At 40.3% G+C, this 19,087-nt stretch overlaps 1 long non-coding RNA gene across 2 annotated transcripts in view; it reads left to right on the top strand.

Moving 5' to 3' along the window:
- LOC108404227 (uncharacterized) overlaps positions 1–19,087 on the top strand; it is a 416,170-nt gene that overhangs the window by 367,651 nt on the left and 29,432 nt on the right. The window contains exons 3-5 of one of the 2 annotated variants that reach the window (XR_012121282.1): positions 7,529–7,618; positions 7,770–7,918; positions 13,344–13,448. This is a non-coding gene — a long non-coding RNA (uncharacterized lncRNA). The remainder of the gene's footprint in view (positions 1–7,528; positions 7,619–7,769; positions 7,919–13,343; positions 13,449–19,087) is intronic. The other variant, XR_001854892.3, reaches the window with a different exon arrangement.

The raw sequence follows: 19,087 nt of genomic DNA, 5'->3' as shown, positions 1-19,087 counted from the left end.
TCGGATACCTAGGCAAATTTTAACAAGGAACAAACTGCAGACACTGGCGGATGAATGGGTTTTAATGTCTTTGCTGCTTAGTCTTTATATATAGTGTTTATAGGTTAACATGAAGTGATGATATCTTTAAATATATGCTATTCTTACACAGACATGGACACATGTTTATTTGTAGCCTTAAACTTTGTTGAAACGATACAAAATATATGCTCATACAACATAGAAAATCAGTCAATAATATTATAAAATCTTTGTATGTTGATAGATGGCAACCACACTCATGGTGGTGAGTATTTAGTAATGTGTGTAGTTGTTGAATCAGTATGTTGTACACTGAAACCAACATAATATCATATATTAACTGTATTTCAGCTAAAAAAATCTGTATCTACATGTATACATATATGCAGAAATAAAGGATCAAATGATACTTAAAAATAAATAAATAAATGTATTTTTATGTTAATGTTAATGGAAAAGCAATTAGCTAGACAATTCTTTCTTCCTGTCTTTTAGTGTTCTTTTGTGGCCACATAAATATAACTGGCATGCCCAGCATCCCGACTGGGAGACTGCCAGCCAGCACAGGAAACTACCCTGACCACTTTGGGGAACCTTGCTGTGAATTGCATCGCTGTTCACTCAGCGATTTGCAGAATTGCAACCTGTTTACTCAGGTTAAAGTTGGTAAAAATATAAATGATTAAAACAATATTACATATAATGTTTACAGAACTATAAATAGGTATACAAGAAAATCAGTATGGTGGGTTTCTTAGGAAAATTTTACCATTTATTAAAGTAGTACATTCAGTGAGACTCTTATTTTATATGCTAAGAAAGTCAGTATTTTAGGCAAATGTTAAAAGTTAAATGCTCATCTAGCTGTTTATACTTGTGTATGTCTAAGCACATACAAATGAAGTATATTAAGATTAAATTAAAATAATTGGCTGTTTGCCTCAAGAAATACTTGTTCCTGGAAGGTAAGACTGCAACTCAATTAAAAGATCCTACTTTAGTAAGTGAAGAGGTGTTACGGAACCTCACTTACTAAAGTAGGACCACATTCTGTGTCTCGCTGGAATGTAACAGACTCTACGGAAGTCCACCCAGTGCCGGGCCCTGCGAGGGACTCCTCAAACCGACCCAGCCCAGGTACCCAAACCATATGAATACTTGCTCCAAAGTTTCCTGTATTGAGAAACTGCTAAGGTGATCAAAGTGGAACATCCGTCTAATAAACTCAGTTTCATTTGCTCAACAGTGTTTTCTGGAAGTCTTTTGTGAATTCAAAAGTTAACACTATCGGTAACAATCAAAACAAATGCAATTTAAATGATACTTACAAATAGATCATTTCTAACAAGATATTAGAAATTTCTAAAAGATACTGTGTTTTGAAATTTAAGCTTCATCAAATTTTAACCTCAATAACATCTTTGTGATATTTGTAATATGCCATACATAAAAATAGTTTAGAGAACCCTCTTCTTATTGGGATAATACTTCAATGAAATGAAAAACATAAATGTTAGAGCTCTGCTTGAAGGTATGTTTTTAAAAATACAATGTGATTTCTCTGTTATTGACAGATAGATTAGCTGTGAATGTAAGAATTTTCACTTTTTCTTCTTAATGGAAAAGATTGAACCGAAAGCTAGGTCATTCAGCAGTGCATCTACCATATGTCGGGGGTGTGACAGAATGAGAACACTTAGAGCCCAAATTAAAATGTCTCCTGGTGTCTCCCGAGTAATTCGAAATGGAAAAAAATAAAAGCCAAGGTCAGAAAAACATCACCATTTGAACAAGCTGTCAAGCAGCCCCCAAGGAAACGTGTCCATATAGGAAAAGTAAGTTATTTAAGTGAGAGGATACAATATAAATGTGCTTTCATTAAGCCTATCAGAGATTGAAGAAAGACATCTTTCTCTATTTCCTGTGGGAAGAAACGGTGTATGCTGTTTTTCCCTCTGATTCTCTCTACTCTTTCAAACTTCTGGAATGGGGGGCAAGAAATTGCATGTGTATTCTGATTTTCAAATGTGTTCATACTTTGGCATGAGGTGTTAGGGGAAGTGGGTGTTTAATGTGGCAGTGTGCTTACTAGAGCTCCCCAGGGTCACTGCATGACCCCTGAGCCCTGGCAATTCTTACCCAGAGCGCACCCCCTCCTGGGCAGACGGGAGCACCCCACCTGTTTGCTCATGTCAGTTTCATCCATCTGCCCGCATCTGTATTAATAGCTACATTAATACGAACTGTAGATTTCCAAGGTTTGCAAGGATTGTGGTCACAGAGTTTTAATATTTGTCTTAGCTGTGGGATTCAATAATCTTGAAGAGTTGATTGTTTAAGTGTTTACAAGAATATGAAGAAGAAAATACAATTTTAATAGTAATGGAGGGAGGGGATGACAGAAACAAATAGTTTATGTATGTACAGATAGTGCAAAGCGCACTTCCTGCCAGGACGGCAGAGGCGGGAGCTGAGAAGGAGGTGAAGAGCTGTAGGTAGAACCACAGACCATCCCAGCGGGAGGGGTCCACTAAGATGTATTCCTAGGACAGGTACAACCTCATGCCAGGCGACGCTGGCTTAGTGTCTCCTATAAGTGCTTAAGGGAGTTGCAGTGGGAGGCAGTGCCCTTGATTTCTACTGAAGGTTCTTAATGAAAAACAGCCGCACGGAGAGGTCCCCATCTTCTGCAAAACGGCAGATTAAGACATTACCCATGATGCTAGTTCATGTCTCTTTTAAGATTTTGCTCAATAAATTTGTTAACATTTCATGCCAGATGTATCTATTTCTCATGTGTATATGTGTACAAACACACACATAGACACAGAGTCTGTTTTTCACATTTATTTTTTGAATGAAACCCACATAAAACTGTGTTTCAGTTTAGCCTTATCTTCTTGGAAAAGCAAAATTATACTGAATTGTTTTAATCTTTGACTGTTAGTACTATTTTCCCCATCCTTTGGTTTTATGTATTTCTATTTTATTGTTTTTACCTCTACTTGCTCAGCTTTATGTGTACATTATAAGCAAATGCAAATCTTTTGGAAGTTGCAAGGTAATCAATAACTTTGCAGACTCATTTTGAATCTACAGCAGTGATGCGTACACCCCACAGATTTGTTTGTAGATGAAGAAACAGAGCATGAAAGGTCCCCTAATGGGCACACACTCACACAGACAGCTAATAGGGCAGGAGGGTCTTCATTCCCCGTCTACACAGACTGCGCCTTCCCGTTTCTTGCCACACTTACTCTTACAGCAGGATGCAAGTCAAACACTCGCCACTGCCTCCCACAATGCCTGAAACTCAGTCTTGTGTAGTTACCGTCCTTTGAGTCTTGGAGGCTTTCTCTCTCTGCAGAGGCCACCCTAAACCTCTGTAGGCTGAGGATTTGTGGTGCCAGAAGCTCTGGTGTTCAGGGGGGCACAGAGAAGAAAAAGGTATTGAAAGATATAGGAAGACAGGAAGGAGGTAGAAAAATGCCAGAAAAGATGAAAAGTCCCCTTACCTGTATAAGCATTGGGGAAAACATAGTGTTCCTTTATCCCAAGGGAGATGCTGTCAAATAGAGCAGCTCCCACAGTACTCCCTCTAGAATCAGCCTGTTCAGACGGAGGCTCTCCATACAGGTTGGTCTCTGTCTCCTCACTTTACACAGGGGGGCCCCAGGGAGTTGAGAGGGCGGGAGGCAGTTGGGGGCCCCCGTGGAGAGTGCTGAGACCCGGACCTCAGTGGCCACACCTGTGCAGAGATATGACTGACAGTGCAGCCTGAGCAGGTGCAGCGCATGGACCTCCAGCCCCTCCTGCTGCCCCAGGACCCGATAGAGGCTGAGCTGCATTGAAGTGCCCAGGTCTACAAGCAATGGTATGTGAGAGGTCTTTAAGCTTTTAAATATGCTTTTGGAAGCCTGCCTTTACGGTCCCTCCTCGCTCAGACCCAGGACCCCTAGGAGATCCCCAACTGCCTTCCTGTTCCTGAGCCTTGGAGGGGAGGGCACCTAAGCTCGGGAGCATCCCTGAGGCGCCACCATGGGCAAGGCCGTGACTCTCACTGTGGCAGGATGAGCCCATCTGGACCATTTTCTGTGCTCAGATCCAGTCATCAGATTTGCAGAGAATGCTTAAGAAAGGCTACTGAATTTTGAATTTCCATAGTTCATCTAACTTTTGTCTTAGAATCATCTTTAACTAAAAGAGAAAATAAATAGCTGTGGCTTTAAAATGCTCCCGTTTGATATTTAGCTTTTAGATATTTCTTACAGAACTGGTGCTGAAAATGACTGGCTGCTGAATGTTCAGATAACTGTCATCAAGACGCCTCTGCGTCCAAGTCTAAGGGGTGTACCATGGCCTGAATGTGAAGCATTTGCTCACATTTCCTGTTGTAGTTGTGTCCTTTTTGGTGCGTTCTCCTCTCATGTGTTTCTGATAATGGTGGGTTCATTTTTTCAAGGAGGGATAATGTAAGAAATTTCATTTTCAATTCCAAAAGAATCCTTGAAGATACCTGTTCCCTGTGAACAGATGTCCTCGAACTGATATCCCCTGAAATCTTTAAAGATTTAAACCCAAATCAACCTCATTCATAACATTTTGAGTAATTAGATGCACTTTTTTTTCAGTAAAGAGAGGAAATGCCTACAGTAGAGGCTTAGCAGATGTGCACAAGCCTCAGTTCTGAACTACGAGACCCACCTTAGGTGTCTACGGAAAGGCACAGATCCTTGGCCCCTGCACCGGAAGTCCCGAGTAAGAGCTTCTGGAGAAAGAGTTGTGGAACTTGTGTGTATGACACTCTAGTGAGCTGCTAGGTTTGCAGATCACTAGCATAGAGTCAGTAACAATAATCCAACTAAGAAATCATCTGCCCGTTTGTATGTATCTGAAAACATAGAGATATCACATGAGGAGAAAATGAAATAGACCATGTTTTCCCAGCATTCTATTCAAATACGTTCATGTACTTGAATACGAATATTTAAAAAATATGTGACCATGAGAACATAAAAATAGCATTTCATTAAGCACCTATGGTAATTAGTAACTTTGCTATACATTTGTGTATTTTTAAATACACTTACATTTTTTTACCTTTTTAGGGAGTCCCTCCAGAGTAAGGGCAATTCTTCAAAGCCAGTGCACAAACATATAACATAAAGCTGAATAGCCTATATTATAAATTATAACAAAATAATTAAGGAGAAGGCTTAGAATTATAGCCTTAAGGTTCTTTTCTCTTCTATTACACACCTTATTTAAGATAGAAAAGAAGAGAAAAGTAGATTTACTTTCTTTCACATATTTGTTTATTACAGGCATTGGAGATGCAGCAGAAACAGGGTAGAAATAATTCCCATGTCAAAAGCATGCATCTTTTAAAAAGTTAATAATAAATTAGAAAGATACCTGTAGTGGCAAAAGTTATGGGGGGGGGACAGCAGGAAGGCTATGCTTAGCCAGGTGACTGCTTCAGACGGGATGGCCAGGAGAGATATTTAAAAATTGGCATTTTAATAAAATCTGCAGGGCAAGAAGGAGCCAGCTGGGCAAATATTAACTGTGGGGGCAGATCCAGCACAGGGAAGAACACAGGTGTGAAGGAGCAGAGGTGTGCATGGCTGGAGTGTCCAGGACCACGGTGAGAAGGACACCATGTAAGGCTGACCACAGGGCGCACTGAAGCCCAGAGACGGAGTCAGATTGCACTTGCGTCCAGCGTGACGGGAAGCGAGTGGGGGTGTTTAGGAGGAGGGATCACAGGGTCAGGTTTACAGGCTAGAAACGACCACTGCGGTTGACTTGTGAACAGTAGGAAGGTCCGATGTGGCCTAGAGGAGAGCCCTGTTGGGAAAATGCACTTGCCAGGTAGAGACCGTGGCTTGGACTGGGGTGGTGACAGTGGGGAGAGTGCAGGGATGGGGTTCAGACAAGTCTTGCAGGGCTGCTGACAGAGCTAGGTGATGGTTTTATTTGAGTGGTGAAGGAATGAGATGGATAAAATATAGTTGTGTGTTTGTGTATGTGTGCGCACCTGTGTGTAGTATTACTGTAACGCAGGGTAAAGGTTTTTTATGTATTTGTTTTCTTTCAGAACTTAGATATGCAAATAAGGCTTGTGTCCTTTAGAGTGAAAAAAAAAAACTTCTGACAGTTTCCAGTTTCCCCAAGCAACTCTGACAAATACAGTGGTTTTCACATTAAAATATACAATAGCTCTAATATTGTTCTTACCAAGCTCAGAAATTTAAAATTATTTGAAAAAAATTACATATATTTTTCAAGTATATGGTATGTTCATTTATCTACTTCTGCTGAAATGGTGGTGTGCAAGTTAGAATTTTATTAAGAATGTGTAGGTCTTCCCTTTGTTTTCACAAATTCACTTTCAAATAATTCTAATTTATGACTTAGAGCAAAAGAAAAGCTCCTTCAAATATATATCAAAGAAAATTATGTAAGCATATGACTTTCTTTATGTTCTTCTATTGATTCCATCAAATATATTGGTGGGTAGGAATGATTCACAATTAAGACCAAAATTTGGCATTAGTCCCTCTAAAATGAAAAATACTGTCATCTTAAAAATATACATATTCTGTGTATGTAGGTGTGCATTTTCAAATTGACGGGCAGTTGGGGAGAATGAAGGGACCAACTGGTAATTTACTCTGCAGGAATCATCTGTCTCTGTGAGTCATGGAGGGCAGGTGGTCCACAGTGTGGGAGGGAACTTTGCACCCCAAACAATGGTAATGATGGCTCATCGGGGAGACCATAGGGGCAGCTCCTCCACACTGGGAGCTTTAGCCACATGGCACTCTGTTAAAAGGTTAAAAAAGCATACGAAGTGGAAAGAATGCATCAGCCTTACATTTACCAAAAATACTGGGTGTTCAAGCACGCACTGGGCACTCCCAGGGCACATTTTAAGTGACTATAAGTAACAATTATACACCACTGGGTGTAAACTGGTTGTGCATCACTGCAGAGATTTGGAGAGATTGAGTTGCTTCAGCAGCATTTCTTGTTGTTCACTTTATCTTTCTAATTTTTAGCATATAGGAAAAGATATTTCAGAAATAGTGGCATCACCTGGGACAGTTGGAAACGTGCCTTTGTTTATATCCCATAATTGTAAACATTTCTATTATGCTTGTCACAAAAACTGAATATAATAGTGTCTGTTTGCATGGCTTGTTAACATGGATATGCTTATGAGACTAACCCATTTTAAGTGATGTTCTTTTTAATTCTCTTAAATTATATGCAGTGATAATCTAAAAATTCAAGTGCATATGTTTATCACAATGGGAAAAAGATAAATCTCCTTGCAATTCATAAGAAAATACATGCATTTCCATGGGTTTTGGTTTGGGGGGACCGGTATCTTTTTGCGGTAGAAAGCATGTAAGATTTAGTCTAACAAAATGGGATTTTGAGTTCTTGCTCTTCGTGTATCTAGCATATTGTAGGTATAAAAATGAAAATGTCTACATAGATGCTGAGTTAACTAGGAGAGAAAATGCTATTTTGAAGAAAAAGAAGAAAGTTTGCTTCTAAGAGAAGAGAATATTCATTCCAGAATCAGGTGACTTACTTGAAGAAAATGGCTTGCAAAGTCTTTTTATTTGAGAATTTGAGAAGATGAAGCCTTTCTAGGGTCTGGTTTAGGTCTTTATTGAATGACATAACTTTTCTGTTATACAACATAGGGCTGTATGTGCCCATCTCGATTTCAGGTGTCATTCTCCATGGAGAAGGTGAGAGACTGAAGTCGAAGAAGATCTGATACAGAACGGGAGCTCCTGTCCCGCCGTGGCAGCTGCGTGTCCTGAAGACCGTCTAGGCAAAAAGAATTTCACATGCCAGAGACGACCAAGCAACTTTGGTAAATCTGATATGGACATTCAACATTTTACATGGACTTGTATTTTTTAGAGCAGTTTTAGGAAAGAAGGAAGTAGAGATTTCCTGTATACTCCCTGCCCTGCACACACAGAGCCTCCCCATTGTCAGCATCCCTGCCAGAGTGGGACATGTGCCACGATGTGTGATCCTACGTTAATACATCACACTCACTGAAAGCCCATAGTTTATATGTGGCTCACTTTCAGTGTTGTAGGTACTGTGAGTTTGGGCAAATGTATAATAACATGTATCCACCATTGTAGTATCAGAATAATTGCACTCAAATGCCCCTGTCCTTCACCTCTCAATCTTCCCTCTGAAGATCCCCCCCTCAGTCCTTGAAAACTACTGATCTTTTTACTGTCTCCATAGTTTTGCCCTTTCCAGAATGTCATATAGTTAGAACCATACAGTATGTAGCCTTTTCATACTGACTTCTTTCCCTTCATAATTATGCATTTAAGATTCCTCTGTGTCTTCTCATGTCTTGACTGATAGCTCATTTCTTTTTAGCCTGAAAAATAATCCCTTGTCTGAATGGACCACAGTTGGTTGCCCCCAAGTTCTGGCAATTATGAATAAAGCTGCTACTAACATCCACATACAGGTTCTTGTGGGCACCTAAGTTTTCATCTCCATTGGGCTGAGTATCAAGGAGCATGATTTTCAGATCATAGGGTAAGAGTCGGTTTAGTTTTGTAAGAGGCTGCCAAACTGTCTTCAAAAATAGCTTCCAAAGTGGTACGATTTTGTGTACCCACCAGCAGCACAGCTTTCAGTTTCAACTTTCTCTCCTCTGTGGCTTGTACTGTAGAGCATCCCCACCAATCTGACCATCAGCAAACATCCCCCTATGTCTGTGGCCTTGTGCTAGTGTCGGTGTTGTGGAATTCAGGAAGGGAGGCAGTGATCAGCATGAGTCAGAGCCGCACAGAAGAAAATGTTACCCACAGGAGACAAAGATAAGAAAGAAGCAGTGGTTCAGTGGAAGCAAGAAATAAGAGCTAATGGGGTTCAAGGGAAACATCAACTCCCTGGGGAACAGCAGAGACATTTCATGGATTGGATTTTGCTGGGTGTGAGCTCAAATAATCTTAATTGAATTTTAAAGACAGATAGACCCTCCCTCATTTCTCATATCTCTCTCCAGTTGACATGCATGCCCAGTAAGGTTTGATTAGCAAAGCTTTGCCCACATGACTAATCTTTACGTTTTCTTTACTAGTGAATTTCTCACATTTGTTCAAAAGTACTTGGGCAAAGCAGAGGCTTTCTCACATTCCTTACATTTATATGGTGTCTCTCTCTCTCTCTCATGTGTTCCTATACAGAAAGCAAGTTCTTATATGTAGACCAAGTTTTGGAAACTCGCTCACAGATTTCCTACAGTCGCTCCATTCATAAGGCTTCTCTCTGCTCTGAGCTCTTGTATGAGGAACAAAGAAAAGGTCTCCTCACCTCCTTTATATACATAGTGAACCCTTCCACTGTCACCGCTGACACGTGCCCTAAAGGATGAAAGGCAGCCAAGGGGTTCCCACAATCCTTACATTTCTAGTGTTCCTATCCACTGAGACTTCTTTCAGGAGTCCTCAGATATGAGGGACAATTGCAGTTTGTCCACATTTCTCATAATACTGGGAGCTGTGTCCAGGTGAGACCTGCTGTAACTCCGGGATAATCTCGGAGGGGTTTCACACTGTAGTCATAGGGTTTCATGCAAGTGGGACTGCCTTTCAGCACAGCAGGATCTGAACTGGCTGGCGGCTGCCCTGCACCGATGATCCTTGCTTCCGCAGCTCCCACCACACACCACTTCTCAAACGTCTCTCCTGTTGGATGAACTTCAATGCCAAAGCCGCCCAAATTCTCTTGAGTGGTGGATTAGGAAGCTTCCTTGTGATTTTCCTCCCATGTTCTGTTTATCAGAACTTTTTTCTCCGTGAGAATGTTCCTGAGCAACTTACTCATTGGTTTTGAGTCTCACAGTCTTTTGGGGCCAGGTTGCTGGAATTTTTGAATGTCTCATTTCTGTACAGGTTGCTTTGGTAACAATGTAGCAAAGCCCATTCTTCCTGGGGAGTGTCCACGGCCACATCCTCATAGGGACCCTAAGGTCCATGAGCACAGCACATGTGGGATGGCCTGGGCTTCGTGGGTGATGCCTGAGTGCGACTGAGAGAAGACACCCTCCAACAAGCTCTCCAAAGGAGAAACTCGCCCCCAAGAGGTGCTGCTGGGTCATCCCTCCCTAGAGAAGGGACATATTTCCTGGTTCAAACACCTGGAGTTCTCTGGGGACATTGGCAGTTCCATCCAAAAGGCCGTTGAAGGACAAAGAGCTAAAAGGGGTGGAAGCAGGGCCATCCCAAGAACACGTGCAGCAGAAGAAAAGTGCTTGGGTCCTAAAGGCGGGAGGAAGGTGGTGGGTGCCTCCTTTTGCTTGTCATCTATACCAAAGGGGGCGTGTGACAGAGCCTCTGTTCCGCCTGTCACTTCCTGGCCGTGAAAGGGGCTGAAAACACCTCGCAGCTTCTCAATCCCTGGGAGATATCCCAGAAGAAAAGTGCCCCGAAGTGACACTCTGCCCTCCTGAGTTCTGGCCCTTTCTCAGTCTCTGCCCTACCAGACTCATGCTATCATTAACCCACAGTGTCTTCAAGCAGTTTTTAAATATTTTGTTTAGGTGTTTTCAGTTGTCTTCATTTTACAGTTAGTTGGAAAAAGCTAGCGAACCTAATTTGGGGTTGACTAGTGCAGGAAGGCATCCAAATGACTTGCTCATTGGAGGAATTTGGTCAATTCCACATAACAAAAAACAACAGATTATTTTGACTCAGACCTAGGGACATTTTGCTGTCTGCACCACACATTGCAGATTAAACTGTCCTTCAGTGGTTCGAGCATCATGTCTTTCTCACTACTCTAATGGTGCGGTCATAAACAACGTCTCCTCTGGACTGGATACACATTGTTATAGCCTTTGTGTTCACATGTCTAGTTTAATTTTTTAAAATAATATTGGCAGTATCTCATGAACAATTGCCTTATTTTAACTACTATTGTCCTTTATATATCCCAAATGAACTATTTGATTTTTTTTCCAACTGATGCTTGATGTTTTCTTAAATTGTGTTCTTTTTGTCTCAACATTACTTTTCCTTTCCCTGTTCCTGATTTCTAGTGGAACATTATTGCATGTCTTTGACAATTTTGCTTAATATTTCATCTGATCATTTCATTCAAGAACTCAGAGTTTCCCCTTGATATTGCATTGGTTGTCCCAAGAGTGGCATGCTTCCATTTATACAGCAGCAAAACCCCATTTGCAAGGAGCTTTTTGAGCTGGATCCCCCACCCCGCCATCTCCCCCTTTTTGTCTAAGCAGGGCATTTTAGACTTTACCTGCTTGTCTCCACACTAAGCACAAATCCCTATGCTTATTCGTACTGTTACTCCAATGTTAAACCACATCATTGTTGAGCCCAGACTTTATTCATGTTTTCATTCTTTCAAGTATCCTAGACCCTGTACTTTGGCTGGACTGTGATGCCCCAGAAAACAAGGACTAAGTCCATTTCATAGAATTCATATTTCTTCCTTGCATAAGAAAAGATTCATCTTTATGAATGGTGACAACTACCTTACTACATGTCTCATTCCTCAACTATGTTACAGTTTTCTTTCTTTGACCTGTGTTTTCTAAAGGATTCTATTTACCCTCTGCATTTGTGAGCAACTGGAAACAGAATGTAATTCAACTCTATATGGAGTGCTTTGAGTTGTTTCTTTTTGACTGGATTTTTTAAACGGAGGGTGTCATGGCGGGAAATTATTTTGGAAATACAGAACACATTTGCATCCATATTGTATTTTGTGCTAAGGATTTAGGAAGGTCAAAGACTCTCACTGAATTCATATAATAGATAGAGGTCATTCTTCTCTGCAGACAAAAATCCTTGATGATATTTATTCATGAACTGGGACAATCTCAACAGTAAAATAATTCATTGCCCAAAATATCTTTGCTGAAAAGTTCAGATAACAAGATGGTGGTTATGCTGTCTTACATCCTTTCAAAATATGCTGTAGTCAACAGATTATAAGTCAGTGGTGAAAAAAGTGCTTGATACTCAGTATAAACATAAGACGATCATAACTGCATATCTGCTGTACACAGAATTCAAAAGCATAAGGTGACAGAAAAAAAAAAAGTATTTTCCCTAGTACCAGTCATGGTATTTTGTGCTAAAAACAAGTGTCCCTGACTTTAACTCTAACTCAATAATTCAGTTGTCTAAGAAAGTTCTAGACATATGGTCTTATCAAAAAAGTAGTTGTTGGTACATCAAGATATGATGGAGGCTCTTCTATATCATAAAATTCAGTAATTTAATTCAAAGTTATTTAATATTAAATGCAAATCTACCAAGTCTTTTGCTTTATTTTGCTAAACGAGATGAAATGTTACCTACCAATTGAAGAGCTCCAAATAGCTACTAACGAGCTCCCGATGTAATATTTGTATCTACCTTACAGCATATCTACCTTACACTCCATCCTTCGTGCCCTTTCTGCTGCTCATATGGTACTGAGTTGGGTTTTAGAAATATTTGGGCCTCAAAATTGGGACATATAATTATAACAATTATAGTTATCTGATAAATACAATTGACCATAACAGGTCACATTCCTTCTTTACAATTTTTGGTACAGGGGGAAAAGAATTTTCACATGTTTGAGGGATATGGTAAGTAGGAATCATCATTTCAGCCAGATATCTGCTTAGACAAAACTGTAAAGCAGTCATATAAAAGTTCAACATACCATTTTAGAACAAATATACTTTGGTCTACAGAAATTTATGTAAATTAAATGTAAACTGCAGGTAGAATAATTCAGGGTAGGGATATTTGTGTCTCTGCTCCATCATGCCGCAGGGTCTTTGCACGTGCTTATCTTGCCATGGAATGTACTCCTTCCTTACCACAACCTCCTATCATTCATTTGCATCTGTTACCCTCACCACATCCTTCAGTTCCAGCTCGATGTCAGTTTCTCCGGGAAGCCTTTCTCCCTATGCCTGCACCAATTTATGTCCCCTGCCTTCATTTGAATCCTTCTTATTTAAATCTTACTACAACTTATAATTATTCATGTAATTATCTGGTTGATGTCAGACTCCTATTTTAAATTATGTCCTCTATACTGTGTCTGTTTTTGACTACTAGAATGTATCCTTAGTCTGGTATAAGTTTTTGTCAAAAGAATAAGCTTGAATGAAAGAAGACACATCACTTGAGGGGCCATCTTACTTATTAAATGTAAATAAATCTCATGGGGAAAAGGGTTTCAGGGAACTTCTCTGTGTTGCTTTACAAATATTGCCCTTTGTCACTTTGTAGGCCACAAAGACTGCCTGGAGGAGAGATTGTCAAACTTCCTTGGAACAGGGACCTTCCTGGAAGAAATATTTGAAATCTAGTTTTGATACCTCAGAAAGTCTAATGGTAAGAAATTCTATGGCATAGATGCCCCCTTGGGTAAAGGAAGAGTCCAGATCAGCTCACGTCCTAGAGCCCTTGTGGTGGTCCTCAGCTCTACCAGAATCAACAGCCCTTGGATATAATACCTGTGCACACTGTGAGATGGAACTCATAGCTAATATAACTGACCTGTACTACATTGATCCAAGAAAACTTATTTGGTGGTTGTAATTGAAAATAACAAAGTGTGATAAAATATACATTTAAACATAACCAAATGTGAACTACAATTGGAGGCAAAAACATGCCTTTTGAGGGCAGTGTTAGGGATTTGGTGGGGATTCAGAAGAGTTTCTGGGGTTCCAGAAATCTGCCAAAGTATAGAGAAGATAGTTTTTTAAACCGTGAAGGAGTGACATAGTTCATAATGGTCAAAATAAGGAATGGTGTAGAAGAAATTATCATGGATAAAGCCACACTTGGTGATTTAATTCTTTCTTGATCCCTTCCTTGTTTCTCTTAGTCTTTCAAGTAGTCATCAAGTTGCCACAGATTTTGCCAAGGGTGAATGTTATTTTCTGTAGTACTCCTGACTTACAGAACTGTGCATTCCCAACCCACTATCTGGATAGAGAATGTATACAAAGATACTGTTTAGAACTTAGTAAAACCATGAAGCTCAGAAGGTTAGCGTAAGTATTAAAATATAATTTGAAGTCATTTTAAAAGCATGATACAACTACAAACTTATCAAAACCAATAAAATACAATAAAATTGTACCTAAGTTTTGCACACATCATCATGATATTGTACAATTACATACAAAAAAGGGAAATAAAAGTTTGTGAATAAATTGTAAAATAAGACAGGGGGATATTCATAATTAATTGTAGTTTGCAAAGCTTTCTTTTAATGGGTCCTTAGGGGTACATTTTATTCCTGCTTAGAGCTACAGCTGTGTCTAAATAAAAGTGGAGAATTATTTAGCTAACTGATTAATGGGAACTATAAAAACAATAGAAATTCAGGACCCTGAATAAGGGTAGTCCTGAATGTGGGTACAGTGGTTATTATCTCTGTATTTAGAAATACAGGACTCAAAGCACACGACACTAAAAGATCCTCCCCCAATTTATCACATCTTTGAAGATAAAGAATTATCTCCAGAACAGGTCTGCAGAACAGGCATGGTTGTTACTTCAGTAAGAATTAAATGAACACCTATTATGTATGAGTTACTGGGCAAGATATAAAGATGAATGAGATACAGCGGCAGAGAGCACAGTCTCTTCATGCAGGAAAAGATACGTTAGCACATACCTAAAATACTCTCATGTTCTGAACCCAGGAAGTACTCATACTGGCTTTGAAAGCCCAAAGCAGAATGCCCTTTATGAGAACTCGAAAGAGAGCATTAGAGTTGTTCCCAATTCTGTTCTGGCCTGTCTGTTTCTCCAGGTAACTATGCATTGACCACCAAGCTTTCTTTGTATTGCTTGATAAATCTGTCTCTCTTTCTTAAGTCTCCCTCTTCAGCCTGCAGCCCCTCATCCATCTGCTCCCTCAACTTCTCCTTCGGAGAATCACAAATACCTCAAAACGTCTCCCTCCTCCAACCCCACTGCCATGCTTACTCATCAACCAGAATGATCTTTCAAAAACACAAATCTTATTTTGATGCCCCATGAAAACATACTGATTGAGGCTTTCTCACAATCCTAAAATAAATTCCGACATCTTCCACACGTCTCAGGTCCCGTGTGAGGCAGCCACAGCCGCCTCTCCTCGTCAAGAACCCTCATCTCTCACACTGAAGAGTAGGCATGACTGCCTTTGTGCCAAGGGGAGACAATGCCTCTCTCTCCCGAGGCCCTCGGCTATACAAACATCCTTGAAAACAGAGACTGGAAAAACGGTATCCCGTAAGCACAGACACGACAAAACTCGAGACCGCCCCGAAGAATCGAGTGTCAGCTCTTCTTATATTAAGCTATTTCTCCATCGTACACAGCCCACCCATATCATATGAATTATCTATAACATTCCAATTCTTACCAGGCTTCTTTTTGGCTCTAAGATTTCAGTCCCACAATTCCTTCTGACTGGAGCATCTCTGGCCTGCTTGACCCCTGCTCATTCATGAATCTCAGCTTAAACATCACCTGCTCGGGGAGGTGTCGCTTGGCCCCATCCTCACCTCCCCACCACCCAACTTCCCTTCCCCAGTGCACAGCATCCTTGTACTCCGTATAGCAGCCTTACCTACATTTCCTGCTCTCTTATAAATTCCTCAAGAATAGGGCTATGGCTTCTTTATTTTCTAATTGTAGCAAAATTTCTGAAACATAGTAGTTATTCAATACTCAGTCAAACAAACAGCAGCCAGAAACAGTAAACGGGTGGGGGTGGGGTCCCAGGCGGAGTGGCCCATGTGAGCCGACTAGCACCAGTACCTCTCTGATGGTTCTGTCTACAAGAAGCTCTTCTCTATGTCCTACTGCTTTGCTTTCAGAGCTTCATTGCAATTTACTCATGCTTGTTCCCAGCTCACCACAGGCCTGTCTCTCCAGACTGTAAGTGCCTGTGCACAGAAGCCACATGTAAGTGGCCCTCTGTATCTCCAGGGCCTAGCAGAGGGTGGCGTACAGCTGCCGTGTACCACATATTCTCTGAAGGATAATGGAATTAGTAGAAAGAAAGAAGGAAAGAAGAAATGAAGGCAGGAAGGGTGGAAAGGAGAATACGGGAGAGGAGGGCGATATCGGAGCACAAACACCGATAAAAAGAAAAAAGGAAGAGAAAGATCTGCTCAGAGCTGTTTGTCGGATGAGCTAAGCAGGAAGCAGGCATTTGAGAAAAAGGAAGTGGATCTGGAGAGAACCATGAAGTGGACAGAAAGTGGGTGAGGTTGTGTACTGCACGGCCTCTGCATCGTGAGGACACAGGTTGGAGGAACTGAGATTAAAGGGGAGGTGAGTGATTGGGTCCCTAGGACCCAGATGCAGTCTAAGGAGACCCTGGAGATGGACACGGCAAAGCGTGAGCAGAAGTGGGGCAAAGAGGGTGGCTTGACTACTACGTTTCTTATATGAGAATCAGCTGACCTTGAAACACCCACATCTTTTGTCTATTTCCATTTTTGTAAGTAAATATCCCTGCTTTTGCATGCATGTGTGTGCGTGTGTGTCCGTGTGCATTGGAAATTCAACCAACATTACTCCCTCCTTGGGGCCCATTTTTCTCTTATGTTCATTTTAATTCAGGCTTGTTTTGGGGACCCAAATAGAAAGTTTAGTATTCATGTCTGGAGTTTAACTCTCTGCACTTTGAAGTAGCTATTTGCCATGTTCTCTATCAAGACATTTGTAGAAATGAAGTCGAGATATAGTCATTATTGCATCAAAGTTTGCATATTGGTTAGCTTTTGCATGTGATTAGGAAAGAAACATATATTTAGTTGCTCCCAAATAAACTGCAAATAAAATGCTTACAATCAAATTAAATGAAACATAGAATATTTATTTTGACATTTTATGAATTCTAGACCCAACTGATCATTTAGATAATTTGTGTAATACATTCTTATCTGCATAGAGCTAAGCTTCACTGCTTTAAACAAGTAGATTCCTAAATAGAGTTTATAATTTAGTTTTGTAATTCACCGTAGTCCTTCTAAATGTGGTGTTTGGGGAAAGGAAGTCATGATAAGACTCATTGTTGCCATATTATTTCAAAGCCATTAGAATTACATCAGGTCGATAAAGGTAATAAAAGTGGCTATAACCTCACTGGTCATCATTAAAAATGAAATGAGCAAAAGTTGAAACTCACATTTCTAAATATTTCAGCGAGTCATAGACTTTGGCTGTTTTTCACGTTGTCTGTCTACTCAGGGTCCCTACAGTGAACAGTAGCGGTTGCACTTTGGGCCGTTACCAGAGAATTAATGTTCTTCAACTATGCTACCTGCATAGATGTAATTTTCATGGCAGCTTACTGTTCCCCAGTGTTATACATGATGCCCACAGTTGGCAGGAGGAGCATCTCGGACCCATCGCCACGAGCCGCTGGCATCTCAACAAGGAAAACCATGAGCGGAAACACAGACAACGCATTCGCTAGCTCACTGCAAAGGCCATTCACTTAGGCTTCGAGTCATTTTTTAGAAGTAGTATAGTTGGGCTGAACCACCCTCTTGTCTCATACGCAGCTTCAAACATTCTGGTGATGGTAAATTTCAGTCCTGAAATGGAATATGATTCCAAACCATCTGACAGTTGAGAAAGTAAAATGAAACTGGTTAACCAACTAAACTATTAAATATAAATACTATGTAAACATGTGAAAACTGGATCTACAAGATACAACTTTCTGAAACTCAGTTACTATAGTTTTCCTAGAATAACCTTATAAAGCAAATTACTCTTAGGTTCAGTATTTACTGTGACAGAAAATATTATAAGCAGAATTATCCACAAATCATATATCTTCTTCATAAAATATTACTAGATATAAATAATCCTTGTGGCATAGTTTGCTATTACTTTTATTTTGGCCATTTGTATCAAAGGATATTATTTCACCATATGAGGCACCAAGGAAATTTGCTTAAGGGAAAATGACCTCTGTTTGATAAGAGAAAACACAGTGCCAAGTAAGAAAGAAAGTCCAGGCAACAATACTTCTTTTCATATTATAATAGTGTCAGCTTGTCTCCAAAGCAGGAACATTTTTGATGTGCACAATATTCTCAAATTTTGCCATGAGTCAGTTTATAGTGACAGGATAACTTGGGCAAGGATATCAGCAATGTCCAAAGTTAGGTAAGAACAAAAACCTAAAAAAGAAAATCCTAGAAAAGGTTAAAATAAAAAACAGTTATTTTGTCTCTATGGGAAAATTGTCAAAAGACGTAAACAGGCAATTTATAAAAGGGAAACCCCAGCAGAATACCATGATATGCAAAGATGCCCAAACTCATTAGTATTTAGAAAAATGCAAATGAGGAGAACAATGTACTATCACTTTGCACTTACTACCCTGACAAAGAGATTATAAGCTAGGAGATGTGGGCATTGTGGAAACACACTTGCACCTGGGAAGACAGTTTCTGTTGTAGCCTCTGCCGAGCAACCTGACATCACATAGTAAGTGAAGTTTCCACATGCCTTTTGGCTCGCAGCCCTGACCCTGCGTGAGCACCCCAGAAACTCTAACATAGGCCCTAACAGGACACATAGGAGAAACTCGCTCCAGTGCTGTTTGTGGTGCAGGGAAAACCGAAGGCCTTGGAAGTCTCACTGAGACGTGGATAGGCCAATGCGGCCAGTGCATATTTCAGAGAACTAAGCAGTATTCGGGAGAGATGCTCTAGACGTGCGGAAAGCTGCACAGACAGGTTTTTTGCATATATAATGCACTGATGAAATTTAAAGTATGCATTTTAGGGAAACATGCATTTATAAACAAATATGAAAAAAATTCATTAGAATGGCTGCCTTGAGGAAGAAAGGGAAGTCATTATTGAAGATTAGAAAGGGATTATTTTTAAGGATGCTTAATTGGCCCAGTTAATACTATCTCCTATAAGAGGAAAATCCCGGCAATGCCAGGGGTTTAACCATTACTGTTTTATTTTTGATTCACATTACAGTGCCATGAA

This window comes from Manis javanica, chromosome 9 (genome assembly GCF_040802235.1).
Source record: "Manis javanica isolate MJ-LG chromosome 9, MJ_LKY, whole genome shotgun sequence".
NCBI lineage: Eukaryota > Metazoa > Chordata > Mammalia > Pholidota > Manidae > Manis > Manis javanica.
This window is presented reverse-complemented; position numbering and strand designations above follow the sequence as displayed.